The 15,457-nt window shown below is 39.5% G+C and overlaps 1 pseudogene; it reads right to left on the bottom strand.

Moving 5' to 3' along the window:
* Positions 1 to 2,723: 2,723 nt before the first annotated feature.
* On the bottom strand, positions 2,724 to 14,717 carry LOC129010680 (lysine-rich nucleolar protein 1-like; annotated as a pseudogene).
* Positions 14,718 to 15,457: the final 740 nt, after the last annotated feature.

The raw sequence follows: 15,457 nt of genomic DNA, 5'->3' as shown, positions 1-15,457 counted from the left end.
TTACATTTTTTGAAGGACTGATTCTTTAAAAAATCAGAGTCTCAACACAATAGTAAGATCTTATGATTTTTGTCCTAAAGCAAAATGGGATATAACAATAAGGGATGTGACCACTGATCTAAATTGTTGTAAAAGAGTAAAATTAAATCAGAACTCTGAAATAATATGAGCACATTCTTTGTGTGTTTACCTTTTTCGGTCCATAGCTTTTATCAGATTCTGAAAGAGATTGTATACCTCCAAATATTAAAAAACAGACAAGACACAATTTTATAATAATAAAAACAGAAGAAATTAACATTTTAGCATGTATTTAGATATGTAGACTATGTTAATTTCAAAAGTCAGCTGTAAAGCTCTTGTGATAGCTGAAAATAAATTCACTATCCACTTTTGATTAAGAGGCCTAAAACTAAATTATGGTTTTAAAACTTGTAAGGTATTTTCCACATTATGCTCTGTTTTAACTATGGGTTTTGCAGAATATATTTCTATATTAATTGATATGATCATATGATATTTTTCCAGCCTGTTGATGTGACAGATTACATTGATAGAGTTTTGAATGTTAAATTAGCTTTGCATAATGAGAATAAATCCTACATGGATGTGGGATTTAATTCTTTTTATACATTGTTGGATTTGATTTTCTAATATTTTGTTGAGGATTTTTTGTCTGTCTTCATTCATAAGAGAAAGTGGTCTGTTACTTTCTTTTCTTGTAATGTCTCCATCTGGTTTTAGTATTAGGGTGATGCCTCACGGAATGAGTTAGGAAGTATTCCCTCTGCTTCTAAAGGAGCTTGTGGAGAACTGGTGTTCTTTCTTCCTTCAATGTTTGGTAGAATTCACCAATGAAACCATCTGGGCCTCCTGCTTTCTTTTTTAAAAGGTTAATAATTATAGATCCAATTTCTTTACTAGCTCTAAGGCTATTCAGGCTATCTATATCTCCTGGTATGTGTTTTGGTAGTCTGTGCTTTCCATGAAAAGATGGTTCATTTCATCTAAGTTATCCAATCAATTGGTATATAGTTTTTTAGTAGTATTTACTTGTTATTCTTTTTTTCTGTTAACTTTATTTATTTCTGATGAAATATTAACTTTTTTGCTTGTTTTAGGCTTAATTTTCTCCTCTCTAATTTTCTAAGGTAAGCTGAAGTATTGCATTTTAGATATTTTTATTTTACAACATATTTAATGCTATAGGTTTTCTTCCAAACATTTCTTTGCTACATCCCACAAATTTTAGTAAATTATAATTTCCTTTTCATTTAGTTTGAAATGTTTTTAAATTTCTCTTGAAACTTCTTCTTTGGCCCATGGATTATTTAGAATTATGCTTTTTAATATTTATATTTCCAAATATTTGTGAATTTTCTAGACATCTTTCCTATTGATTTCTACTTTAATTAAACCGTGGCTGGAGAACATACTTTGTATACTTTTCATGTTCTTAAATTTGTTGAGGGTGTTTTATGGTGAAAATGTGGTCTACCTTGGTGAATGTTCCTCAGAAGCTTGAGATGAATGTATATTCTGCTGTTGAATGGAGTAATCTATAGATGTCATTAGATCAAGGTGATTGATAATACTGCTCAGGTCATCTATAGCCTTGATTTTTTTGCCCACTGGCTCTATCAAAGGGATGCTGAAGTCTCCACCCATAACATGGACACAGAGATGGTGAACTCTCACCTCTAACAATGGATTTGTCTAGTTCTCTTGTCATTTTTATTAGTCTTCTTTCATGTATTTTGACACTCTTGGTAATGCTTACATGTTTACGATTGTTGTCTTCTTGGAGAATTGTTCCCTTTATCCTTATGTGGTACCCCTTTTTATTCCTGATAATGTTGCTCATTCTGTAGTTGGCTTTGTCTGAAATTAATTTAGCTACTCTAGATTTCTTTTGATTACTTTTAGCATGATATATCTTTTTCCATCCCTTTACTCTTAACCTGAGTGTTTAAGTTTAAAGTGGGTTTCTTGTAGATAACATATAGTTGTATCTTGTCATTATCCACTATGACAATAGTGTCTTTTATTGGTGTATTTAGACGATTCACATTTAAGGAATTATTGATATACAGTTGACATTTGAACAACACAGGTTTGAATTGCGTGGCTTCTCTCTCTTTTTTTTTTTTTTTTTTTTTTTTTTTTTTAGTGTTTGGGTGACCCCAGGCAATTTTATTACTTTATCCCTGAACTTCAGTTGCCTCATCTATAAGATGGGGATAGTAATAATACCCATTTCATAATTATGAAGATTAAATACATTAAGGAAAACACTAGTATGTGCCTAGCACCTGCTAAACACTCAACAAAGGTTATCTGTACACATTGATATCTCAGACAGGGACGGAATGTTTAACAGAAAACAGGAGGTTTTAGCCACTCACTTGTTTTTCTGGCTCCCAAAACATGAGCTGCCCCGCCGCAGTTCGTCCAAGCCCATCAAGATAGTTGTCTTTGTCCTTAATCTCCACAGGTGTTCAATGTGAGCCAACTGTCAGATGGCTTTCATCTGCACAATTGAATAACCCATTTATGCCTAGTGTTCCATTATTGGAACGCTAAGCTTATGGGAGTTATTTATATCCTACTATTCAAGGTCATCACCAAGATCTGACTTTTCACACAAAATAATTTGTAACCTCCAGCATAAATGGGATAATCAAAGCAATTGTGGCAGTTGTGGGGAGACGAAACTCTAGAGTTTAATCTTCCAGCTTGACTGACTTGGAAGCATTCCTGTCAATATAAAAGATCTTGTTCGGGGCGGTGGAGAAGCCGAGGCCAGCTCTGCTGCTGTACTTTCAGCTCATGGCCAGGTCGTATTCCCGCTGCAGGCTCGGCTGCAGGCTGTCGGCCACCTTCTTACTGAGGGCCACGTTGGACCTTGCAATCGGGCTGGGTGGGGCGGGAGGGTGGGGGTAGGGGCTAATCGAAGGGGACAAGTTTTTGAAGCCACCCATAAGTTTGAGAAATTTCAGTTTCTGTTCCTTGTTCTCAAAACCAGCAGTATCCCACTGGCCAAACCGGGTTCCCGTCCACTTCCTGGTTTCAGAAGCTTCCGTTTTGCCTGACTCGCGATCAGTCTCTTCTTGCAAGGCTTTTCGCCTCACCTGGTCTATGTGCGGCTAGTCCATGTTGCCTTTCTTTTCCAACACCACCTCCAAGTCCGTGTCTGTTTCCTCCTTCCAAGGCTCTCCTGCTACCCTACTCTCTTTCCTTTTCTTTTTCTTCCTTTTCAGAGCCGGCTCCTCAATGACTGGCTGCTTTACCTTCTTCTTGGACTTCATCTTTTACTTCGCGGGGGCCTTAGGGCCATCTCCTATGGGGATGTATTCCGGAGCCTCCACTTTGACTGGCTTCTTTTTACTTCGTTTCCTAGGGCAGCTCTCCATGGACCTGGAGGGCTTGGAGTGGCCTGGGAGGGCGTCTCCCTCCTGGTGGATTTTTTTTTTTCTTCTTCACCTTCCCACTGTGTTCCCTGGGGCTCTTGTGCCTCCACTTCTGCCCCAAGGCTACCTGTTCCTCACCCTCCTTCCCCACTGAGCAAGTGTCCACAGCATCCCCGACCTCGCAGAACCAAGGGTCCTGGACTGAGAAAGCTGTGGAGTCCTGGGCCCTCTTTTTTTCCTTCTTATGTTTTTTAAGCTTCTTGCCAACTCTGTTTTCTTCCTCACCCTGTCTGGGTTCTGGGGAGATTTTCACCCCAGAGGCATGGGACATGGCGAGAGATGACTTCTTCTTTTTCTTCTGCCCACTGAGGAACTCCAAGTAGCCAAGCACCTGATTCCTTGGGCTGGATGACTTCTCTGTCCGTCTGGCACGCAGCGTGGTCTCAGGTTCTACGTGCTCCTCGCAAAGGGTGCTGACAGCCTTCTCTTTCTTCTTTTTCTTCACTAGAGGCATTTCAGGTGCCTGCCTGTGGACCACACTCTTAGAGGGGACTGTGGCTTTTATAGGAGAAACATGGGCAAAGTAATCATCATTGTTTAAAATTGAGTATTGAGTCTCTGGTTCTTTGACCACTTTCTTCTTCTTTTTCTTCTCTGGGATCCCAGGGCCCAGGTCTACTTTCCGGTGGGCCAAACTTCCCCGCCTCCACGTGAGAGCCGGCTCTGCCGTGACCCGGAAGTCCACTTTCGTGTCGCACGCGTGGCTTCTCTTACACACAAATTTTCTTCCACCTCTGCCACCCCTGAGACAACAAGACTGATACCTTATTTTCCTCCTCCTTTTGGCCTACTCAAATGAAGATGATGAGGATGACGACCTTTACGATGATCCACTTCCATCTAATGATTGGTAAATATATTTTTTCTTCCTTAAGATTTTCTTAATAATATTTTCTTTTCTTTAGTTTACTTTATTGTAAGAATACAATATATAATATATATAATACAAAATATGTGTTAATAGACTGTTTATGTTATTGTTAAGAATTCCAGTCAACAGTAGGCTATTAGTAGTTAAGTTTTTGCATAGTCAAAAGTCATACACAAATTTTCAACTGCATGCAGGGACAGCACCCCTAACCCCCACATTGTTCAAGGGTCAACTGTAATTGGATTAATATCTACTACATCTGTAACTATTTTCTCTTTATTGAATTTGTTATTTTTTTTTTTGCCCCTCTTTTCCTGCATTTACTGGTTTAACTGAGCATTTTATATGATTTCATTTCATCTTCTCTCTTCATGTATAAATCATACTTTTTTTTAAAATTGTGATCTTCCCTAGATTTTAAGATGTAAGTTTTAAAATAATCTATGTCTGCCTTCAAATAATGCTATTGCACTTCAAATGTAGTGAAGATTCCCCATAGAAGAGTATTCCCAGTTCTTCCTTTCTCTCCCTTGTGACATTGCTGTCATTCATTTAATTTAACCATTTGCTCTAATCACCCAAAACATGAATAACATACTATTATTTCTTTATACCAACTATTATTTTTTAGATTACTTGATAATTTAAAAACTTTATTTACTTTTCTTTATTACTTCTCTAATTCTCTTCCTTTATATAGTAGACTCAAGTTTCTGACTTCTCTCATTTTCCTCCTACTTGAAGAATTTCTTTTAATATTTTTTGTAGGTCAGGTCTGCTAGGAATGAATATCTTCAGTTTTTGTTTGTCTTAGAAAGTCTTTCTTCTTCACTTTTGAAGGACAAAGTTTGCTGAGTATAGAATTCCAGGATGGTGGAATTTATTCTTGCAATGCTTTAAATTCTTTACTTCACTCCACTGTAATTCTTACCTTTGCTTTTCTGGCTTATTTCCTGTCATGTGGCTTCTTCTAAAAGATTTTCTCTGTGATTTTGGTTTTCTGCAGTTTGAATATGGTATGCCTAGATATGGGTTTTTAAAAGTCTTTATTCAGCATGCTGTTATCTGTGCTTCCTGAATTTGTAGTTTGGTAACTGTATTAATTTTCTAGGGCTGCCATAACAAATTACCTACCACAAAATGAGCCATTGATAACAACAGAAATGTATTCCCTCACAGTTCTGGAGGCTAAAAGTCTGAAATGCAGCTGTTAGCAGGGCCATGCTCCATCTGAAACTTCTCTAGGGAAAGTATCCTTTTTTGCCTCTTCCAGCATTTGGTTGCTGGTCATCCTTGGCATTCCTTGCTGGTAGCTGCATCATTCCAATTTCTGCCTGTATCTTCACATGGCCATCTTTCCTCTGTGTGTGTCTATGTCATCACATGACCTTCTTATAAGGACAGCATTCATTGGATTTAGGGCCCACCCAAATCCAGTATGACTTCCTCTTAATTAATTACATCCACAAAGATCTTGTTTTCAAATAAGGTCACATTCTAGGGTTCTGAGTGGAAATTAGTTGAGGTGGTGCAGTCTTCAACCCCATACAGTGTCTGTCATTAACTTTGGAAAGTTTGTGGCCAATATTACTTCAACTATTTCTTCTGCCTGTTCTTACTTTCTTCTCCTTCTGGTATTCCAGTGATGCATATGTTACATCTCTGAAATGATCTCACAGTTCTTGGACGTTCTGTTCTGTTTTTTCAAGCTTTTTTTTTCCTCTTTGCATTTCAGTTTGGGAAGTTTCTATTGACCTATGTTCACCATTTCTCTGTTCGGTCACATCCAATCACTGATGAACTCATCAAAGCCGTTCTTCATTTCTGTTCCAGTGCATTTGGCTGTTAACATTTCCTTTTGATTCTTTCTTATAGTTTCCACTTTTCTCTTTCATTACCCATCTGTTATTTTATGTTGTCTTCTTTTCCATGAGAGCCCTTAGCATATTAATCATAGCTATTTTAATTTCCATCTGATAATTTCAATCTCTAATATCAGAGTCTAATTCTAATGATTGCTTTTTCTCTTCGGACTGAGTTTGTCTTGCCTTTTGGCATGCCTTGTAATTTTTTTATTGAGAGCTGGGCAGGTTGTACTGGATATTAGGAACTGAGATAAATAGGGCTTTACCATGAGTGTTCATATTAATATAGCTAGGAGTCAGGCTGGGTTTGTGTTTGATGTAGCTATGCATGGCAGAGCCTTCAAATTCTTCTAGCATTCTTGCTTTTGTCTCTCCTGACTTTGGGCTTCCCTAAATACTCCTTCCCAGAGAAATATCTCTATCTTGCAATTCTTTAGCTATAATCCACTGTTATTATACTGACACCCTATTATGGTGGTGATAAAGTGTGGGTGAGGGGAGAACATTCTATAATCTGATGAAATCTCAGTTTTTTAGTGGGCCTGTGTCTTGGGGCTGAGACCTTCACGAGCATTTCTCCTGTGGCATAGTTTCCCTCTCTCGTCCCCTGTCCCCTAGCTCCCTACTCCTTTTCCTAGCTGCAGGACTCCCCATCTGTTTCCTTGAAGCCCTACTGACTATGTTTTCCCTCTCTTAGGTGATATAGGTGAGACCACAAGGCTAGAGGGGACTGGAGTGGGAGAAATGTCCTTCTCCCAACAGGAATAAGGCTCTGGTAGAATAGACTTTTGTTATGGAGAAGGCTCTGAGTGTGCTATTTCACAGTGATTACCTGTCTACTACCTTGCCAGTGCTAGGAGAATATGGATCTTCATCAGTGAGAACCTGGTGGAGTTCCTGGTCCACCAAAGTTGGGTGGGTGCTGTTTAAGATAGAACATTTCTAATTCTCATACTAGTCCAAAGTTGGGCGGGTGCTGTTTAAGATAGACCATTTCTAACTCTCATATTTGTTCACACACAGCCTCCAGCAAGTCATCAAAATTACCATTTAAATGTTTCTGCAAATGTTTGGCTTACCTTAATCTTCTGATTCAGGTAAGCAGATCTTGACTGTGATTCTCTGGATTACCTGTCTCTCCAGATTTTAGAGTAATGGTTTGCCCTGAGACCTGTTTTCTGATGGGTCCCAGAAAAGTCACTGAATTTTGGAATGATGACTTCTAAGCTTTATATGTTAGAGCTGAAACCAGAAACCTATCTGGAGTTATTTTTAATAATTTATTCATAATCTAATTTTCTGCTTATTTATAATAACAAATGTAAAAATCCTTTAAAATGTACAATAATCATTTAAATTTTCTTCACGTATCTGGTCCCATTTTCTTGAATAGCAATGCATACCACTGAGATTTGTTGTTATTTTACCTTTCCTGGCGTTTCTATGAGGCAGATATGAGCTGTGTGACCTTGGGAAAGTTACTTATCTTCTTCGTGCCCCAGTTTCCTCATTGGTAATATACAGTATTAATAGTACTTGTCTTTTAGGATTATAATGGAGATTAAATGAGATAATGTATATAAAAGCTTAGCACCATAAATACCTGGCACAAAAAAATGTTCTCAATACATGTTAATTTCTTATTAACACTTTTATTGTCAATCTCACTCTCCAAATAGAAAAAATAAACTTAAAAATTCTTTTAAAAAATTCACCTCTTACTTCTGGATTGTTTGTTTTAGAATTTTCTTCACTTCGACCTGCAGCTGGTGGCTGAGCTGTGGGAGCCGTGGACTTGACCACACTGAAACTTGGTCAAAGTGCCATCATCCTAATTGTGTGCCAGGGCCACAGTTCACTGAATTAGTTCCTCTGAAGTTTCCTTTCTCCTCCTACATGCCAGCAGCATAATACAGCAAAGACAATTGCTTCAGATCAATTCAACATGAAAGTGGCTCCTGGAGAAAGGCACTAAATATTCTAGTTTGCTAGTCTTTTGCAAAATTTCGAAATTTAAAAAAAGAAGCTTTTTAGTCTTCAATTATGATAGAAATGTCGTATTTTAAGATTTCAACTGGCGTATTTTAATTTTATTTTCTTAAGAAGTAATCCTCTCATTCTCAATTTTGCTAGTATTGTATTATATTGGGGTGTTGGTGATGGGGTGAGCAGTTTCAAAAAAGATTTTGCATGATTCAAAACTGTATAACCATAAGCTCATTTCTAAAACTCCATTTACAGCAGGGGCCAAGGCTGGAAGTTCTGACAGTGGCCTTAGGGGAGCATTCTCTCCTGAAAACCGTGGAGTTGAATGATGATGAACACCAGTGCAAACCGGGCACATTTAAAGAAATTAAACTTTAAAGGATGACTGAATCTTAAAAAGTCTTTACATGAACTTCCAATAGGCAGGATTTTGCAGAAGAAAAAGACAGATAGAAGAGAACCAGTTTTTATGTCATAATTTCTTACATTTTTTTTGTTACATTCAATTCCATGAGTCTATTTTATTTTTTATATTATCATTTCCTTTCTCTTGAAATTATGGTAAATTTTCATAAACATATAAATGTTTTGTTGTTCAATGCTTTTATGCTGTTAGTGGGACAGCAAAGGTTTGTCTACCTAGTATGTTCCAATCTAATAGTCTATCCAAGAATGATGGTTTTCTAGGCTTTTATTTAATACATCCAACAATGGAATTCTATAACCTCTTGGTTATTTCTATGAGTGTATAGCATCTTTAATTTGGACCAATTGTTTTTATAATCCAATAGCACTTGATGTAATTACCTTTTAAGGTTATGAAGTACTTTTGTAGCCGTCACCTCATTTGATCTTTATAACAATGAGTGAGCAGGGAAGGGCAAGCAGCTGTTGCTAGATCCTGAATAGCCAAATGCACATGCTCTTCTAGAACTGTGGGTATCAAAGTAGTCTTCTAGGAATGGTTTTTACATAAGGGTCTGATGTCTCCTGGTGAGATTTACAGAGGATTTTGCATTCCATGTTTCTAGGATTCTCATTCCAAAGAAGAAGACATCAAGTTTGCTCCTAATTTTTGGTAGTAGGGGTGCAAAGAAATTGCTAAATGTAGGGTACTCCAGAAGGCATAGAACTGACACTGAAGTGGGACAGAAAAATGACAGTAGTCACCATTAAGGAAAGTCTTTTCTAAATAAAATTAATTCCTGATTCAAAGTAATCCCCCCACCTCCCTAGTTAGTTGATCATGATCATTGTACTTTCTTTTATTTTCTTTATAGCATTTACCACTCTCTGATCTTATTTTTTTTTTTTTTGACAGGGTCTCGCTCTGTTGCCCAGGCTGGAGTGCAGTGGCATGATCATAGCTCACTGCAGCCTTAATCTCCTGGGCTCAAGTGATCTTCCTGCCCCAGCTTCCCAAGTAACTTGAGAGTAGCCACCACATCTGGCTACCTTTTTATAATTTTTTTTTTTTCAGAGATGAGATCTTGCTGTGTTGCCCAGGCTGGTCTGATCTTTCTGGATGTTATTACTGACTTCCTTTGCATCTGTCTTTCTCCTCTAGAATTTCTGAGTTCTTGGAGCACGTACTTGATCTCTTTTTTATTTTCTTTTTTTGTATCACTGAATCCGTAGCCCCTAGAATGATAACTAGCAAACAGTAGGTGCTCCAGAAGTATTTCTCCTTGCAACATCAGTTCCAGATCTGGGTATGAATAAACTTAAGGGTAGTGCCTATTAAATGATCTTTATGCTGATCTTCAGGGAGCCTGCTGTAATTCCTTAGCCAAGAGGACTATAAAACTCTTGCTTAAAAATCTTTATGAATAATTTCAGTTGTTCATATTAAAAACCTCTTGTTCATTCAACCAAGTCCTGATCACTGAATGCCTAAATTTCTCTTAATTCTGTCTGTTTTTCTCACTTTCTCTGTCCTCAAGTGTGGCAGTTATGGGAGAACCTGCTTGAAAGAGTATAGTTGGCTGATCACCTCCAGCAGTAGAAACTGCTGATCTGCCATGCATTCTTGCGGAGACTCTGGTCTCTCTGGATTGCTTTCAAACAATAACTGAGCATGGTGGGGCTACTAGAGCTAGCCCTTCTATTCCCAACACAGAACTTTTCTATGAACAATCTTTATTCAGGATACGCGAATCCTGACTGATATGTTTGGCTCTGTGTCCCCACCCAAATCTCATGTTGAATTGTAATTCCCAATATTGGGGGAGGGACCTGGTGAGAGGTGATTGGATCATGGGGACGGATTTCCCCCTTGCTCTTCTCGTGATAGTGAGAGAGTTCTCACGAGATCTGATGGTTTAAAAGTGTGTAGCACTTCTTCCCTTGCCCTTTCTTTCTCCTGCTCTGCTATGGTAAGACATGCTTGCTTCCCTTTTGCCTTCTGCCATGATTATAAGTTTCCTGAGGTCTCCCAGCCATGCTTTTTGTACAGCCTGCAGAACTGTGAGTCAATTAAACCTCTTCCCATTGTAAATTATCCAGTCTCAGTTAGGTCTTCATAGCAGTGTGAGGACAGATAATACGCTGACCAAGCCAGACAAGACTTTCTTAGAGCCACAGTGCCATCTAAAGCCCTTTCCATCCAATCCTGCTTCCTTCCCTCTCTCCTTTCCTAGGTATCACATTGCATCACAGCCTGCCTAGACCTGTTCTCACATCCCTCACAGGCATTTCTCCCAACAAATCTCTTGCATATCTAATTCCATCTTAGCATCTGCTTCTTGGAGGACCGAGACTGCCATAGCACCATATTCCAGGCCATCTGCGTTTCTCTGTGTGTCACTGCAGCAGCCTTTTTACAGTCCCACACCTTAAATTTTTCTCTCTACTACTTCTCCGCATTGCAGCCAGAATGATCCTCAGAAATTACAAATCTCATCCCTTCCTTCCTTGCTTACACTTGCAGCATAAAGAAACTTCTTTAAAGATGTCTATAGGACTTATCTTCTAGTCTTACTCTCCTGCCTGTTCCTTTGCCACTCCTCATGGCTCTGTAATCTAAATCAACCTGTTTTCAGTTCCACCAATGAGCAGACGATGTTCACATCTGGTACTTGGGTCCATGGTTTTGGAGTTGTGCTCCTTCCTTTCACCTTTTCTCTGCTTCCTTTGGCTCACACCTGTTCATCCTTCATCTCACAGCATGGATGGAATTTCTTCCAGAAAACTTCCTTGCTCTCACCAAGTCTGAGTTAGGTACTCTCTCTATGTGTTCTTATATCATTTTTCATTTCCCATTTATATTGGTTACTATTCTTTAGCATATGGCAAAAACTGAACTTGAGCTAACTGGAGTCAAATAAAATTCATGAAATCTATTGGAAAGATACTAGAGTGGATCAAAATTAAGGGAAGAACCAAAAAAGGAACAATAGAAAGGCAGCTCAGATGACCTCTTGAGCTGGAATAATGGGCTCAAATGCCCTCAGAACTTTTCTCCCTCTCTTTCTGTGTGTTTGACTCATTCTTTTAGGTTGGTTGCCTCCATAAACTTGGATTCATGGCTGACAGCAGCTCCTGGGCTTACATCCTCACAGCTTGGGGCCTGAGTGAAGAAAAAGCTATTTCTCCTAGCTACAGATAAAAACAAACAAACAAAAACCAGCAAAGACTCTGATTGGCCAGTTTCTTTTGTGAGTCCACTTCTTTCCCAGTCACTTGCCCTGGGGGGTGAGCAACTCTACTATTGAACCATACTATTGAAGATACAAGTTTAGATCTTATATTCAGTCCTCAACCAATCACTATCTTCAAGGAAGAACATGAAAGAAAAGGACCATACAACTAAAGCAGTGGGAAAACCCACTCCCCTAAAAAATAGAGATTTTCAGAAGATGAGGAAGATGCTAGATTGAAAGAAAAATATATATCTATCTATAAAGCTTAATAACTGCATTCGGTTACAGGTAACAGAAAACAGCAAAATATTGGCCCAAAAATAAGGGTTTTATTTGCCTCCCATAATGAGAAGTCCAGAGGTAGGCAGTCAATGGGTCTTGGGAAACTTTCTAATCACTTCTAGAATCCAGGTCACTTCCTTATTCCTTCTGAGCCATCCTTAGTGTGCACTTGTCACTCCTAGCCATGAAATCGCTACTCTAACTTCTAACATCATGCCTATGTTTCGGGCAAGAAGAAGGGGAAGGGCAAAAGCATGTGCTCTCTAAGTCTGCTTGCCTTTTGAAGAGCTTTAAATAGAAGCTCAACTTAGAGACTTTTTCATTGTCAAGAATTGTGACCCTTGGCCACCTCCAGCTGTGGGAGAGACCTGGAAGCATAGGATGTTAGCTGGACACACTGTTGACCCAAACAAAATCATGACTCTCTTAATGAAAAGAGGAAAATAGATTGGGTAGGCAATTAGTAGTGCCTCTCTTGTAAGCCAGACAATCAAGGTTGGCTGAAAGGGTAAAAAAAAAAAAAAATACTTCCAGGACTCCTTAAAAATATCATTCACAGATGGCTTTCGTAGAAGGTGACAACAACAATAAAAAATAACTACAACTTCTGGGGCTTACAAAGTACCTGGGACCAACACAAAGGAAGTACTTGGGGTGGAGGGTGGGAACCCTAGTAATTGATGATGCAGGACTGTGTTCTGGCATGACATTTCTTAAGGGACTGGGATTTGATCTTACCCTCCTGTTACAAGCTGATATGTCTGCCTAACACGGTTTCATGGATGTTGCCACAGAACATATGAGATTCCTGAGTCAGACAAAGGACTATCGCCCATGGCAGAGCAAGCAGCATGAGCATCATTATGCTTGCATTGGTTCCTCAGGGGAGACATTGAGCTTGGAGAATCCACCATTTTAATGGAAAGCAGTAAGCAAGTCTGCTTTTTGCCTGGGAGGGAGACATTACTTACCCTCTAGGTTGCTGCCTGCAAACAATCTGAGTAATGGTCTGGGTAAAGAGCAATTGGGGCATTGCATTTTTGGCAGGCCCAACAAAATGAGCAGGGATGCAAAAGCCTATAGGAGGACTATTTCTTAAAACAATTCATCCCTCAATCCTATGCAGTATTAACTTCCAGTGAATTTTTATGAGTATACCACTTTGTTGGTCACTCTGATGAACTTGACCTACAGAGGTTGGGAACGAATCTGTTCAATTTGTTTTGTATAGCATTTAATAAAGGGTTCTATTAACCAAACTTTAAGCAGTAGTATGAGGTCAACCAGAAGTCTCTATAGACCTCATCCAAGCCTCAGAGGGTCCCAGTTTCAACCAACTCTGAGTAAATCTTAGGGGGACCCGTATGTCTTATGTTAGACAGCCAGGATGTAGTATAAATTCAGTCAGTTATCCATTACTACTCACAGAAGTTTAAATGATCTTTGGTATTGTTGTCCATAACTACAGGGAATTACCAATAGAACGATCCTCATTTGTAATGGAGAGACATTCATGGCTCACTTTCCTTTGCATAAAAACACAGGTCACAGCAGTCAGGGATGTGTTGTGAAATTTGATTTGGATCACCAATACCTTGTTTCATTTAAGCCACCTGAGTAGTGTTACCAACTAGTTGCAGCCTTGATGTTACACATGGCATAACCCAAGGATGCTAGGGCACCAGGAGAAGCAGATGAGTTTTTATCAGCCAGAATGAGACAAGGTTGTGTCAATCTGTGTGTTTGTACATATTCAAGAGGAGTCTATGTTTGAAGCTTCTCTCTTTCTTTTCTTTTTTTTTAGAGGCAGTGTCTCACTTTGTTGTCCAGGCTGGAGTGCAGCAATATGGTCATAGCTCACTGCAGCCTCGAACTCCTGGGCTCAAGGGATCCTGCCACCTCAGCTAAGGCCTGCGGTAGCTAAGACTGTAAGCATGTGACTCCACATTCTCCTAATTAAAACATTTTTTTTGTTGTTGTTTTGTAGAGACAGGGTCTCCCTATATTGCCCAGTCTGGTGTTGATCTCCTGGGCTCAAGTGATTCTCCCAACTCATCTTCCCAAGCCGCTGGGATTACAGGTGTGAGCCACTACACCCGGCCTGAAGCTTATCTTGATGGCAGAACAGTTTGGAGCCAGCCAAGTCCTCATGAGTTTCTCTGATTTTATAGCATAGAGATGGGGATGATGAACCAGCAGCGTGTTGTATTGCCGCCTTCAGCTTCTTGCCTCAAGCAGACCATGTGATTACTTGCAAGGCTGTGGTGCTGGGACAAGGAGAGCATTAATTGTTCCTACCTCACACCTAGCACCTTTCCTGGTCTGAGGTGTTCTCTCTCTATGTCTGGGCCATTCCCTCTCCAAGTGTGGGAGTTGTTCTTCTTTCACAGCCACAAAACTGATGTGTCCACCCCACCAGTTAGAGCTTTCCTTTTCCCTAATCACCTCTGATCCAGACTTAGGTTTTTTGTCTAGAAGGAAGAGGTACACATGAGACAATGCATTTTCACAAAACTTACAGAGACCCATTATGCTCCCCATTTTGACCCGTGTGGGCCATGTAGGGGAGCTCAGTGAACAGTGTACTAAACCAAGTGGTCATCGTTCTTATGATCTATGACCTTGTTAAACCCAAGAGATAATCCTAGCAGAATTAAAACTTGAATCCCCTAGGCCCACTTTTGATTGGGCTGCACCCAAGGAATGGATTAAACAGAATGGCCCAGAGGTGCCGTCAGGGAAAGAGAAACATGGTATGCTAAGGAATGGCAAGCATTACAGGCTACACACACGGTGGGATCACATGGCAGATGAATAGCCAAGCTTGGAGAATCTGATGCTTTTATAGCCAGCATCTACTCTTTGTTTTGGAGGGAGACATTATCTCATCCCTCCAAGTTTGATTATTGCAAACATAACCCTGAGAAACAGCCTGGGTAAAGAGTGGTCAGGTCATTGCATTCTTGGCCTACCTGGCATGACGTGCAGCAGCAGGCGAGACCCATAGAGGAGTGTCTCTCCTTATAGGAATCAAAGAAATGGTCCTCAGAAACTCTTTACTGTTTTCACTGATAGGAAGTTTGACTTAATATTACTCAGTGCCCTTGAGAAGGCCCCCAGTAAAATGTTCTGGTTTGGTCTTAGTTTCAGGAATAATTGGGCTTCTCCCTAACAATTGTAAATATTGAAATGGACTCTTTTTCTTCCTTTTGGCTGCTAGAGAGGATGAAGTGAAATGTGTGGCTCAAATCTAGCACAGTCCCTGGCACAACTAGGTCTTCCATAAATCATGTTAATAAGGATACAGAATTTTAAAGTGAGATGTACATTTTGTGGCTCCAT

This window comes from Pongo pygmaeus, chromosome 10 (assembly GCF_028885625.2).
Source record: "Pongo pygmaeus isolate AG05252 chromosome 10, NHGRI_mPonPyg2-v2.0_pri, whole genome shotgun sequence".
Lineage (NCBI taxonomy): Eukaryota > Metazoa > Chordata > Mammalia > Primates > Hominidae > Pongo > Pongo pygmaeus.
This window is presented reverse-complemented; position numbering and strand designations above follow the sequence as displayed.